Source organism: Argiope bruennichi, chromosome 2, assembly GCF_947563725.1.
Source record: "Argiope bruennichi chromosome 2, qqArgBrue1.1, whole genome shotgun sequence".
In the NCBI taxonomy this organism is placed as follows: Eukaryota; Metazoa; Arthropoda; class Arachnida; order Araneae; family Araneidae; genus Argiope; species Argiope bruennichi.
The window spans coordinates 53,160,528-53,173,609 of record NC_079152.1 but is presented as its reverse complement, the minus strand read 5'-3'; the positions used below and the strand labels follow the sequence as shown (position 1 = coordinate 53,173,609).

General features: G+C 26.2%; 1 long non-coding RNA gene across 1 annotated transcript in view; it reads right to left on the bottom strand.

Moving 5' to 3' along the window:
• The window catches only part of LOC129961548 (uncharacterized), a 193,338-nt gene that overhangs the window by 171,402 nt on the left and 8,854 nt on the right, over positions 1-13,082 (bottom strand). The gene's annotated exons all lie outside the window — the stretch shown is intronic.

Below are 13,082 nucleotides of genomic sequence, written 5' to 3'. Positions count from 1 at the left end.
GCTCACAGAGTATTTTTTTTTTTTTTTGATACTTTAACGATTTCAGTAACTTGAGAAAGAAACTTTTTATTGGTACTTGTAGATACTGAACACATGGAGAGAAAAAAGAAGAGTGTTGTCGCAGAAAATTACAGGAAATCGGAAGTTAAATCCTTACTCTTTTGAAATCGGACCAATTCTAACTCTAAAACTCTACGAAACTATTTCTCCTTAAAGCACATCTAAAATTGATCTGGACTTATGAAGAATAAATAGTTGTGTGAAACTCCAGGAAGAAATAGTTTCAGAAATATATGGGTTTTGAAAAAATGATGTAGAAAGATATTTGATATGAATAAAAAATATAACGTACCCAATAGAAAATATTCTAAAAATACGTTTTCGTGAAGAAATCCCCCTAACAAACGAACTATTTAATTTTTCACAGAATTAGAAACGAATATACCTAAATGAATCCATTTGAAAATCATCATAGGACCATTAAAATCAGTATTATTCATTTACGTATCGTCTAATAGTGCATAATCTTGCGCTGGATTAGGACATTACTTTCATTATGAATATTTCTGCATATGTTATTTTTTACCTCATTATAACATGGAACGCTATAATGAGAATGAATTATGTGGAATCAGCAGATAATACAGAACGAACTTTTATGAATATTATCCAAAATTACATTCTATAGAATTCAAGATAGGAGAGTATATGTAATACGATATTCTTTTCTATATCATTATAAGTTAAATTTTGTTAAAAGATGCTACGAAAAATTAAACAATTTCGTCACTGTGCATTTTGAATATAATATTTTGTATATTTTTTTTCTTGGCTTAAAACTTATAAAACCTAATTCTTATATTTTGTTCTCTAAAGTAATTGTTTTTATACTTCGTAGTATCAACTTGTAGAAACTATAAATTAAACGAACATGCAACAGATCCTCAACGTTCCGGATCGCCACTAACTGGTCCCTGTAGTAATCTGACTAATTCAACTAATTAACCGAAATAAAATGAGGAACAATTAATTTTGCAGAAGATGTTATGAGCTAGCATCTGCTACAATCCATCGTCGTGTCTTCAGCCTGTCCACGCACAAGTTAGTATGTGTGGACAGGCTGAAGTTTCCACATTAATGGAAACTTCTGCTAATAGTATTCCACATTAGTGTAATTATTAATAAATGAACATTGAAACAAAGTTAAATATATATTTTTAAAGATCCAGTCCTATGTTTTTCATAATTGTTTCAAAATTGTCTGTTTCTTAATGCACAGCGCACAAAATTGTTTTTTCCTTGCAAATGCTTTTCTTCAAATGGATACAATATTTTTTTTTCTTTAATTTTCTCTTTCTTCATTACTTCTTCAAAACTTTTTAATACGACGGATCAAGCACATTCATGAAGTGAAGTGATTCAGCTTAAAATCTTCTAGTAAAAAAGGGGACATTTTTAATGATATGGGTGATAAATATAATGAGCATTTTTAAAACTCCGGCCAATCAGTTATTTTTTTTTTATTATTAATTTGTTCTTCTCTCAGATTAGGCAAAACAATTCAAATGTCTATGGCGTTTATGTCTTCATATTTGTGGGCAATTTTGTAAAAACAATTCTGTCTTATTATAATTAAGAATAACCCGTAAATTTACTTATTTGGATTAAATTTGAAATCCATCTTGATTTATTTGAGAAAATAGATTTGATATCTTTAAATTCAAGTGATTTTTTTTTTTTCCAATTACCAAATAAGAAAACGAATGATCAAAATATCATCTATATTTTATTATTAATTCTGTTTAATTCACAGTTTTTTTACAATCATGTGATATATTTTTAAAAATTTGTTTGGTTCTGAATGTCTTCTTAAATGGCAATATTTTTTTCATCTTCTTAATTAATGATAATTTTTATGAAATATTAATGATGAGATGCAAGATACGAGATGATAAACGCTAGGGATAAATAATTATAATTTCAGTTTATGGTGAAAAAAATTTTTTTTTCCTTTTTTTATCTACGTTTTTGGTATTTGATCCTTTTCAACAGAGACTATCTTCACCATAAACGACGATGGTATCTTTATGATAAAATACGATGTTTTTTACATTTTATTTTTCCTTGAGCTTTTCTTTTGTTGAAAACTTTGAAACTTTTAACCATGAAAGTATTAATCATGTTATAGATATTTAATAATTATGATATAAATGCGGTTCTTCGAAGATATGTAATAAAAACTATAGTTCATATAAATATTATTCATTTAATTTATAAATTTCAATCTCAGTATAGAATACAAATATCACTTTATAAATCGTTTGATTGCTTCAGATATCTTAAATTGAGACTTCAAAGAAATATTTGTCGTAGCAAGATTATGAGAAAAACATTATTATTAAAAATACATTCACAATAATTAGACAGTTCAGGAGGAAACGGTTATATATAATAATAATAATATCCTTTTAGGAAAGATTTAATTAATATTTAATTATAACCATGAGGAATACAAAAATTGAGTTAGAAAATAACGGGTATAAAAATTCGTGACAATTTTGACACATAATAAGTAAAAATAAATAAATTTATCTTCGCATTAAAACAACTAAGCATGAAATCAAATATTTCACACATAGATTGAATTTGCTCCTTCATTTTTTTTTTTTTTTTTTTTTTTTTTGCTTATTACATTCATTTTGTGTGATCGACTTTTAATTAAGTTTTCAAACGTTTTCTCAAACGCGTATTGCATCTAATGATTATTTTAATTTTATAACAATATAATAGTAAAAAGAAATTACAATTGCCTCAAATCAAAGATTTGAGGTGAAACAGAATTCGAATGACATAATGGATTTACAGTCAGGTATTTTCATTGAAAATCAACTTTTCATAATATTAACTTTTATTACATATAACAATAATGAATATTCCAATAAAAACGCTCGAAAGATGAAAATTTTAATGCGTTAAATGCTATAAATTACTGCAATATATATTAAAAAAATATAAACCGAATATATATATTAAAGAAACACACGACCTTTTCATCCATCTGTTATTCTGGTAGACATTTAAAACAATATATTTATACATAAATTTTTGAAAGAAAATTAAATTTCCAGTCGTTTTAAAATTATATATTTCCAATTTTTATTCAGTGAAAAAAGAAAATGAGTTTATAATTAGATTTATAAATCGCAGATTCTATTCTTTAAAATTTAATCAACAAATATACAGAACATTTAATTTTACAAATTATGTCCGTATGTCATACTAAAAACACTAAATGATAAAAAAAAATGTATTGTCTGTTTTAATACAAATGTTTCCTTAAAGTACCTAATTCAATTGAACAAAAATGTTTCATTTAAGGTTTTTGTGAAAAGAAAGGTTTAAGGCATTTATTATGAAAATTTTCTAAAGTTTCCGAGAATTTAACTTTTTTTAAAGAAAACACAGCTTATAGTTCAGCATGTTTAAAGAAATTTGAAACTCACAAAATAAATAATTAATTAACAATATAATAATAATTTTGGTGATACAATAGATACATGAATTTGTAATGATTATAGCAAATATATATTCTTAAGGGAAAAAAAAATTAATATCTACAATTTTTTCTTCATTTTGGAAATTTACTGACCATTTTATTAATATTAAATTTCACTTCTTTTCACAAACAACATATTTAATTTAATAACAAGTTCATTCGATTAAAATCAGTCAAAATATAATCCGCCATTAAATACACTTCGAAAAGCTATCAGAAAACTATGTACTTACCAATTTCTAACTATTTCTAACTTCTAAAAACTTTTTCCCGCCCTTTAAAAAGCGTCCAAATAATTTTATCGTCAAAGAAGTTTATGAAGGCTAAAATAAATTGAAAATTTTTTCTAGAATTTATTTTTTTCTTCTTTCATCGGCATCGTCTGTTGTATTTTCTTCTGTAAGGAATTTCTTGCGTCGAGAAAGAGGCCCTCACAACAAGCGTCGCGCAGATCGTGCGTTGGGAGAGTGAATGAAGGTTCGGAAGCGGAGAATCTTTTGGGGATGAACAACCACCACTCACCACCTCCTCTTATCCGAGGGAAAGGAGCTGCCGCACACCGACACACTTGCGCGCACGCTATCTCCCTTTTAAACGACTAATAACTCGGCCTTCCACAGGAAAAGCAGGACCTGTTCATTAAAATAAACAGGAAATTGCTTCCAGGGTTTTTTTGATGGGGACGTTTAAACTGGTGATTACTGGAACGTTTAGAATTGCACCCTCGATTGCTTCTTCTCTTTTTCCTTTTATTACTTTTATATCAAAAATTGAACGTTATCAGTTTGAAATTGTTTGATACTTGTTCGCATGCCTTGGAATGTATTTGTGCTTGAATCTGTCTTCTTAAAAATATTTTTTTTGTTTACTTGCAAGTGCCAGAATAAAAGAGATGACATTTTAAAGAAAGCTATCATCGCGATTTTAAGAAATCGAAGAAATTTTTATAATTTTAAATGATCTTTATTTTAAATTTGTAATTTGCTTTCCTTTGAAAGAGTTAATTATTATCCTGAGCATTATTAGGAAGTATTATAATATCTGTCATCCACATTATATGTGTAAATTTATTTTTATCAAATGTATAGATAATATGAGGGCATAAAGAACTTTATATAAGAAATTGTTTTTAAAGTTTTTTGATGGTTGCTATTAAAAAGATAAGCTCAGAAACTTTCAGAAATTTAACTCCTTGTAATTGACTATCACTTCTAGATCTAAAATTGTATTTCTCAATATCAATAGTATGGATTTGCTTGATAGTTTTCTGAACACTGTAAAATCTTTTTAACTATAATTATAAATTTATAAGATACTTGTATCCTGTACATTTGTAAGCTGTCTGCATGTAGTTAATAATAAAAAGTTTTTTTTTTAAATTAAATGGCATTTCATAGAAAAAGTTTAGATTAAAAGTTTAAAATATTTGGAGTTATTTTTTTTTATTTATTTTCAGATGACAACTTTTAAATATTTTAAAAATAATTTATTTCAGAAAGTTTTATTTAAAAAAATTTTCGTTTTGATACCTAGAATATTCAAAAATAACATCATGTACACAAGTTGAAAAAAAAATAATTTTCCAGTTCATTGAAAATGTAGGCTCCAATCTTCAAATGAATTTGAAAAATTGCCCTTTTCAATTTAGAATTTTGGCTAAAAAATTATGTAAAAAATTAAAGAGCAAATTGTATCCAAAGATTTTTTGCGAAGGTGTTTATAAAGGAACATTAATACATATTCTCTTATTTTTCTCCTTATCGTCCACTTTAATATTTATGTACTTAAAATTAATTTTTGAACTGCGTAAAATTACCTAATATTTGTCTGTACATATCTAATTCGAATTAATATTATTCGAATTAGATATGTACAGACATAGATTATGTATAGACAGATAGATATGTTAGACAGAAAATATAATTCGAAATATATCTAATTAGATTATATTTCAGTTAGTTGTGTCCCATTTTTTTAAATTTCACTGCCTAATATATATATATATATATATATATATATATATATATATTGTAATTAGCACATTATTATTATTCGAATAAAATAAACGACATTTATAATATAAATCATGTGTTGAAACTTTATAAACTTGCCTTGTATTTTAAATGTAAACGTTAACTTCGGACCTAAATTTGAAACTTTAAATCGTTCTAAGGAGTATTTTTTTGAATTAGATATATATTTTAGTTTTATTCTTACTAATCAACAATCTACGATTTCATATTTCGCATCGAGGGTCGAAAAGGAATTGCTGATTATTCTGATATAGATGTTAAAATGTATAATAATGGAAATATTTAAAAAGAGGTTTAATTCTTCCCAATTAGTTCACAATTTTTTACATCTGAAATTAAATTGTTATCAGTTTGAACTGCGTGATACCGTTTTGCATATTTGAAGTTAACGCGTAACTAAAGACAGGAATTTCCTCACGCGACCAGAGACATGGAGTCAAAATGACTCCATTGTTATTTTTCTTTTTTTGTCTTTTGTAAACAGCATTGGAATTTATTTTGCAAACGCTATACATTTTGGAGATCACATAGTTACCAAAAATAGTAATATGAAAAATGTTATAATATTAAATGTTGGAAAGATGTTACAAGAAAAATCTAAACAATCTTTTAATGAGAATTTTCTTCGGTTATATATAACGGAATTATATCTGTTATATTGTCTATTCTATTGTCTATTGTTTATTCTGTTAAATAATAGAATGAAGAATACAATCTATTAAAATGTTATTTTTAAAATATTTCTTTATATTTTTAGAATTATTCAAATTAAAAGCAGTTTCAGAGACATGGAGTCAATGACTTCATAAATAAAAACACAAAATTTGAAAGAAAAAAAATAACTCGTTTATAAGCATGTGTTAATACTTTTGACAACATACCTCTGAAAGAACAACTTGAAGGTACCGAGGATATTATTGTATTCAAGGACAAAATGCCACGTGATAATCAGATCTAATGAACAACGTTCATTACATTTATTATTATGATTTAAACAGACCATTTTAATTTAGAAACTAGTGTAATGTTCAATAAATTGTACCATTTATATTAATTTGCAAGGAAACATTCTATAACCTTGAAAACTTTATTTTTTTTAAATGTAACAAATGTTATGAAAAAATATTGCAAAATTTGCTTAATATTGACCTTATTGTAAAAGTGTATCAATATAAGTGCTGCAAATTATGTTACTGCAATGCATAATCAATATTCTCAGATTTCTAAATAATCATTAAAAAGAGAAACTATATCAGAATTCGGAAATTATTCATAAAAAATATTATAAATCTAGAAAATTAATTTCTAAAGACAGTAACAATCAATAGAGAGTATAGGGGAAAAAAATTTGCAAAAAAAAAAAAAAAAAAAAAAAAAAATGTCCACTTTAATTTGAAGTATAATAAGCTGCTCCATTGATTTAACCGTAATAAAAATGTGTCTCTAAAAATTTAAAACTTCTTTCTCAAAAAGCGTAGTAACGCTTGCAATTTAATTACATATCATTGATTAATAACATTTGCCGATGGATGTGAAATTTACTTTTGTCATTCAGAATAAAATGAGCTAAATATATTAAGGTATCCCAGAATATTATTGCTTACTTCAGATTTTATTCTTAGAATTAATTAAGAATTAATGAATATAAAATAATGATATAATATGGAAGTTGCTGTATATTTAAAAACGAAATTATTTTATCTTATGAGTTTGACGAATGCTTCAAAAATTATTTCATATCTAACAAAAAAATGAACTTACATATAGTTTATATCTCAAAATAAAATGTATTATTTCATACATAAACATTAGCAAGTAAACTAGATAAAATTGTCAACTAATCTACAAATGCGATAAATTAATTTTTGTGGTACATGTACACTTCAAAATGTAATTACTCAGACTTTAATATTATAAATATTTTTTAATTTAATTGTTTTGTTAGAACTAAAAAGTACTCTAATTTATTAGTGCAAGATCTTTACAGTTTAAAATATTTGTATAAAATTGTTGAAAAAATCATTGTCAAAATTAAAATGCCTGCTAATTTTATCCGTTCAATTTCCTTTAGTTTGAGTAATATACGAATTCTGCTTAGATTTAAATAAAAATTGTGGATGGCAGAAAATAACTTAAGAAAATTTGAATATTTTCAATAACTTTTGCATCCTTTCCAATACCAGATAAAAATGATATTGTGAAATATTGAATGAAATTGAAATAGTTTTGAATATTTGTTTCCCCTTCTTTTGTTTATAAGAAACAAAGCCCTATAAATCTGCATTTTTTAAAAATTCAATTTGCTTATTGAAACTTATTGCTTACGGAATAAATGAAACATCAAAACCTAAATCTTTTCGGATGCATAAGACTTCCCCAGAGTACATTATGGTAAATGTACTTTGTTCTTGCATATGAAGTTGATGAAAATGAAACACTTTCTGCTTATTCAGTAAAAAAATAATAATAATAGAGTATGTACTGTACCGTAAACTTCTATATAATTTCTGGTCTTCTAACTTGTCTTATACAAGTACACAATCTTATGGGAAAAGAATTGAAATCCATTGCCGTCAGTTACAAAATAATCAATCGGAGATATGAAATTTATTTTTTTAAGGATCTCCGAATTCCTTTCACTATAATTCACCAAAAAATAGACAATTCAATAAATAGAAGTTATTCGAATTAGAATTATCAAAAAGGTAAGTTTAATAAGTGGATGATTGGAAATAAATATATAGTTTTAAAATTTTAGGCAGCTCTCAAGCATTGTGACGATTAGAATGAGTTTTAAAACACTTTTTTTCCCATTTTGAAACATTATGATAGCCGTGCAAAGATATATAATTAAGGCACTGCAAGTGAAGAAGAAAGCAATCTGATTTGAGTAAGCAGAGAGATTTAGCGTATGTTCTGGGTATTTAGCTTATGTTCTGAGTAAAGGTAACTAAACGAGTAGCATTCTTTCAGTCATGGTGATTAGTTTACCAGAAAGTGTGTTAATCGAGAAACGCAGTAACAATTCGTCGTGAATCTCGACGTCAAAAGAAATTGAGACGGATGCCAGTGTCGCCATAAGGTGTGACAGACATGATTTCTCGATTTGAAAGATCTGGGCCATTATACGTATAACGTGACAGAGGATGAAGACTCATCAGTGCAGAAGTCGTTTCATATGTAGCAACGGCCAATGTTGATCATCCACTAAAAAATATTTATGGCATCAGTAAAGCACGTCAGTCATGAAAATAGAACGAGAGTTCTAGCTACTAAGGAAAGTAGGCCTCTTTTTTTCGTATAAGATTAGCCACAATCAAAAACTGCTGGATACTGACATTGAACGTCAATTAATTTCTGCACTGACTTTTAATACCCGAATAGAAATGGATGACTCCTGGCCGTGGAACATCATCTCGAATGACGAGGCACATTTTATCTTAACGGAATGATGAACACCCAGAATTATTGAATTTTGGTTATGGAAAATCCACGTACTTTCCATATAATTCTTCTTCAATCGCCAAAAATTACTGGCTGGTGAGAATTCACTTCACAACTTACCTTTGGCCATTCTTCTTTGAATGAGATACCTAAAATGGCCTTGTATAATGCTCTGTAACGGCGTGCCGATGACATGCTCAACAGTTTTGTAATAATTAAACTTCAGCAATGACAATGATAGATTATATTGTTTTGATACAGAATTGTGTCCCTTCACTTAATCAACTCTATATGAAATTGTTTTTGTGGCAACAAATTACCGATGACAGGGTAATTAGCCATCTATTTATCGCTCCTTAACCGGTCCGTTCACCCGATCTCACTCCGCGTGATTTTTTGGCAATGGCGTCATTCAAAGAGCTTGATTATTTTAAGTTTTGCTGATCTGAAGGACCTTATAACATTGTATGCGCGGAGATCATACTTGATCAGTTGTTGAACATGTTGTTCTTCGTCTTCCCTTGATACGTTTTCATGACGGGATCCATGCTGAAGATTATGCTTTAAATCCCTAAACAGTATATAAAAAATAAAAATATACTTATATAGAAGCTTACAACTAGTTTCTATTTGATAATAGGTGCCCCCTAGCTGAATTGTTTTGATTTTTTAGCATGTTTTTTCATTATTCAACCTATAAATTTTAGTTAAAGTTACAGATTGCTCTGAATAGACTAAATTTAATCATTATTACTTTGTATTTTAAATAAATAGAAATATTGTAAAAATATAATTAAAATTTTAAATTTAATTAATTGTACTTTAAACTAAAATTATTTAAACATCCAGTAGTTTCATAAACATTCTAAAGTATTTATAAAGATCAAAACATGTTGTTAAGGAATGTTAAAAATGATACTTTTGATGCAAAGGAAAACAAATGGTGATGCATCACTAAGATTATCTTTTAAGAAAATATCTAAATCTAATGAATATCTAAAAATAATTGATAATAATAATCTGGCATCATCAAAAGTTTGTCACGTGAACCTTCATGGTAAGTGAAATTTTATGCCAAAAAAATACCATCTGTCACATTCTAAATATATAAACAGAGATCTAATATTTATTGAAAAGACAAATAATATTTATTGTGAGAGAACAATGTAATCAAATTTAAATTTGAGTTCAATAATTTTAAGGTATAATTATTAGTTTAAATTAGTCAAAATTGAAATGGCCATAAATAATTCAACTATGCAAAGTAGTGATTTTTTTCATTTAAATTTTCATGTTCATTATTTACATCAACACTTTTTATCAAATATTTCATGTATATATATATTGCAGATTAAAAAAAATGATCCGATCCGGTTCCAATGTAACAAATCGACTTTGGACAAGAAAAATTTTGAAATATGTAAAGTGTTGTTAGACAATTATTTTGTTCACGCCGATACGTCATGTATAACCTGGGAATAATAGCATCTCCGTAACAGTAAAGAATTAAAATAAATAATAAAAATTAATTAGGAATCTGTTTTAATTAGGACATTTATCGAAATGCAACCGTTGTCATTGCCGTATGTAGTTTTAACTGGGAATGAAAATGAAGCTGTCCATATGAAAAACATAATTACAATAACACTCTACATGGCAATGTGCTATCAATAATTTTAAGATTATTGAAGTTTCTTATAAAACTATTCACACAAACGAAGTTATTATTAGTTTTATTGAAACAAGTTATTAATTAAATGAAAGTACGGATGTAGACCATTCAATAAAATCAATCTATTCATTCATGTAAAAGTTTATGACGATAATATGAGTGTAATGTGTTGATAGAATGAATAACTAAATGTTGCTTTTCCTTAAACCAAAAAACTGCAAACATTAAAAGTCTAGAAAATACTTCAGTTTGTGAAAAAAAAGAAAAACAGCATTTTATATACACCTTAGATTCATTTATCACAATTTAACAAGTAATTAACCCTTAAACAGCTATAAATGGATTATTAGAAGCTTAATAACCTTAATTACTTTAAATTTCGCAATTTTCTTTTGCAGTACATTGATTTCATACTAATTATTTTTTTTCTTTAAAATATGTAACTTGAGCTTGACTTATAAGGTAGTTTAAGCTGCTTATTTTTAATAAGATTAGCATAATAACTAAACAAAAAAACACGGTACTTGTCACAATTAAAGAAGTCTGAATAAAGTAAACTGATGTTCATAAAGAGGATATACCTTTTTTTCCAAATGTGTAAACTGAGATATCATTTGTGAATTGTTTTGACATTATTTACGGCTTAAAATTTTGAATTTTCATTCTTCGTAAGGAAATGATGAATTTCAAAATAGAGTTACTGTTGTTTTTTTTAATCTTTAACTATTTTATTCTTAGCTTTTGATTTTAAAGTCCATAAAATAATATCGAACGCTTCTAAAAAGACATTGAGTATGAATTTAAATAAAAAAAAATATGTATACACTTGGCACTTTGAAAAATGATGTGCTTTGCTTTCATTTATTTTTAATTTGACCTTTTAATATGTAATGTGTTTCATTATTTTGCATTATTTATGCTTTATTTCAAGTTGAAACATAGCACAAATGAATAGAAGATTTATCTTTCAAGCAGGTAATTGCGTTTTAAACTCAAATTTTGGTGAAAATATGGGAGAATTTTTTCAAACAGTATTCTTAATTTCTAGACAATAATCTTTGTAAAACAGCTTTAATTTTAATTTTCTATCATTCCTTTTTATATTGAATTTATATTTGAATAATTTAAGTTTTAACGCTATCTTACATCTTTAAATATTATTTTGTCAAATTTAAAAATCAATAAAATCTTCTAAAGAAAGACCATATAAATTAGGAATATATTTTGAATAAATGTTTTATGCCAATAAATATGAATATGTTTGTGTCGATGAATACAAATTTAGTATAAAAATTTATTAAATATGTTTTGCAATTCAGAAACTGCAGAATAAGCAATCTATTTATTTAGAAAATGCATTGATGTTTAAATGTTTCTTAAAGAAAAAATAGTGATAATTTCTTGTTACTTATCAGTTGAACTTCCAGCCCTTATTAAAAGACTGGATAAAAATTGCAATTATTTCTTATCTCGGACAGTATATTATATATGTATTAAGTTATCTGAAGAAGTTTGAACGAATCATTTGATAAATTTCTAAACTGGTTATTTTTTTTGTTTTATATTTTTCAGCCAAAAACAACTTTTTATATTTTTCAAAACCTTTTATTTTGACTGTTGTTTTCCCTTATATTTCTGTTTTTCAAAGTGTTTATCCAATCTATTTTCCACAAAAATTCGAAAATGGAAATATTTTCTATTATAAGTATTATAAGTAAAGTAAAATATAAGTATTTATAATTAAAATATAAGTATTTAGACAAGGCGATAAAACAAATATATCATCATTTAAAGAATTCATTATAAATGCATTCAGACACGTTAAAAACTGATTTATAGATGACTTAATTTTTCTTATTATATTCCTGATTGTTTGAATGAGCATTATGGGATTATATATATATATGTTACCGTTAAAGTATATAATGCAGTTATTTCATAGAATACCTAGTTATTCCATGAAATAACTGATCGTGCCCGTTAAAGTGTGTAATATGTTATTAATTTGACACTTTAACTAGTTATTCTATGAAATAACTAGGTATTCTATAAATTAACTAATGAAAGACAGTTAAAGTGTAAAATAAACAATTTATCTAAAATGAAATTAAACTAATGATAGACAAAATGAAAAAGAAGCAATTTATCTAATTTATGCAGAGTATAAAATGGTATTTATGGAAACTTACCATAAAATCATTTGTTACAACAAGGATTACTAAAATGACACTTGGTATTACAAAGAACATTATTTCTAAAACAAAAAAAAAATTTGTTGACACACTGGGTTTTACACGAACATTTTTTAAATCCCTGACCAGTACCTGAACTTTGAGTTGTAGTTCACAAATGCAGTAGGGGTGGAAGGTAAATGTAC